General features: G+C 46.1%; 1 protein-coding gene across 5 annotated transcripts in view; it reads right to left on the bottom strand.

Annotated features, from left to right (window-relative positions):
• Positions 1 to 2,451, bottom strand: part of LOC140470734 (histone H2B 7-like) — a 192,504-nt gene that overhangs the window by 146,138 nt on the left and 43,915 nt on the right. The window lies entirely within an intron of this gene.

The raw sequence follows: 2,451 nt of genomic DNA, 5'->3' as shown, positions 1-2,451 counted from the left end.
CATCGTTGCAAAGCTTCCATCTGTTATAAAATCTACACTTCAAAAGACTTGTGTTAACTATGGATGGTCAAATCCAACCATTGCCCTCTTGATGTTTAATGGTATGACCATCACTGTCCCCAACCCCTGCTGTATCAAATCCTGGGGGTTACCATCACTAACCCCACCCCCCTACAGTATCAACATCTCGGGAGTTACTGTCACTGTCCCCACCCCCAAACCACATTCAACATCCTGGGAGTTACCGTCACTGTCCCAACCCCCACCCAACTGTCAATCCTGGGGGTTAATCACAGTCAGGGGGGGGGGGGGGGGGGGACTGTCACAGTCCCCACACCCACCTCCTGTCAACATCCTGGGGTTACCGTCACTTTCCCCATCCCGCACCCCAATTTGAACACCTTCTATGCCAGTTAAAAGCAACCATCTCTCTGTTTTCAAATACCAGACTCCCATTTGTAAGGTCACAGAACCGAAACAGGCCCTTTGGCCCAACTCGTCCATGCTAACAAAGTCTCCAAACAGAACTAGCTGCATTTGCTTGTGTTTGGCCAATATCCGTCAAAACCTTTCCTATCCATGCATCTTTCCAAATGTCTCTTAAAGGTTGTTATTGTACCCACTTTTACCACTTCCTCTGGCAGCTCATTCCAAAAAACAAACCAGCCTCTGTGTGATAAAGTTATCCCTCAGGTTGCTTTAAAATCTTTCCCCTCTCACCTTAAACCAATGTCCTCTAGTTTTGGACTCCCTGTCCTGGGGAAAAGGCCTTGACTATTCACCTTATCCAAGCCCCTATTTCTGCAACAATATACATATGAAACATCAAAGACCCTTCATGTGAGTCTAGCCTTGGATTGCAAGTGCACATCTAAATCATCCTTCAATATGATGAGGATTTCTGCCTCTCACACCCTTATAGGCAGTGAGTTCCAGATCTCCATCACCCTTTGAGTGAAAATGTTTTCCCTCACATCCCCCTTGAAACCTCCTGCCCCCTACCTTAAATCTATGCCCCTCCCCCAGTCATTGATCCCTCCTTCAAGGGGGCGGGGGAGGTTTCTTCCTGTCTACCCTATCTATGCCCCTCATTATTTTATACATCTCAATCACGTCCCCACACTCTCAATCTGCTCTAAGGAAAACAACCCCAGTCTGTCCAATCTCTCTCCATCACTGAAACTCTCCAGCCCCCAAGGCAACATCCTGGTAAATCACCCACTGCATGCTCCCCCAATGCTATCACTTTGCTCTGATGATGTCGATATGTATAGAGTTGCTGAAAAACTCACTGAAATGGCAATATATTTGCTACTCAGGAGAGACTCTGCCTGCTGTTTAGAAACAGCACAATGCTCATTGCCCTCTTGACGTTTGCTGATGTTGATGATTGTGTCTACGGTTCTGCAGTGGTTGGAGTATTCCCAGTAAATCTTCTCACCATCCTTACAGAAAATATATTCAACTGGGGTCAAACAGAGTAGTTTAACAAGGTGCTGTCTCCCTCCACTACCTCATTTCCAGGTGGTCCTCAGCTCTAGGACTGACACAGGGATGTCTGTGATTAAAACAAACTGTTAGACACTTTTCTAAGGCAGGATTTGTTATTTTCAACAACAAACAGTACTCCCACCACACAGTCAGAGAGAATTAGAGTCAGAATCAGTGGGTCACAGACAGTCAGGGAGAAACAGAGATATAGACACACAGAGGCATATAGAGTTACATAGAAACATAGTCAGAGTCAGAAAGAAGCACAAGATCACAGCGTCATCGAGATTAATCGACATAGAGTTAAAGCAAGTCACAGACAGTCCAACAGAGAGAGAGATAGAGACCTCGCGGTTTGTACAAAATACCTCACTGGGAGGGGGAATCTCTCCTGTCCCCCTCCACCCCCCAATAACCACCATCCTGACCCTCGGGAACGGAACATGTTGACACAGTCCGCTCTCCCTCGGCGCTTTTCCTTCCCGCGTGGCCCCGGCGCCATTTTAGCTTCAGGCCCCGCGCGAGATGGCGGTTAACGGCCGCCTCGTGCCCCAAGTGACCGTTAGCAGCTGCTTCAGGGGAAAGACTCTTTAAAGGGACAAGCCTTTCAGGAGAGAGAAACAACAGGGCCGGCTCCGGGACCCACCAAACTCAATAATGTAAGAAATGGGAAAGTGTGTTGTTTTCGCAGGTATAGCAAAAAAAAAGATAGAGATAATAAACTTAAGTATAGTGCTGATAAATCGAGTGCTTCGAAGAAAAACAAGCGTGTGGGTGCAGAAAAGGGGAACAGCGGAAAACCGTTAGTGTATAATTGTGGATAATTGGGTACTAACTTTAGTGCATAATTATTCTAGCAAATAATTTCTTTCATCATGATAGTTTAAATAATTTAGTCTCAGCAAACCAGCTGAGATAGCTGAAATGCATAAACTAGGCAAGAAAAGACACATTGTTAAA

The sequence above is a fragment of the Chiloscyllium punctatum genome, chromosome 52 (assembly GCF_047496795.1).
Source record: "Chiloscyllium punctatum isolate Juve2018m chromosome 52, sChiPun1.3, whole genome shotgun sequence".
NCBI classification, from domain to species: Eukaryota; Metazoa; Chordata; class Chondrichthyes; order Orectolobiformes; family Hemiscylliidae; genus Chiloscyllium; species Chiloscyllium punctatum.
Note: the sequence above shows the minus strand (reverse complement) of the source record. Positions and strands in the feature narration are given on the sequence as shown.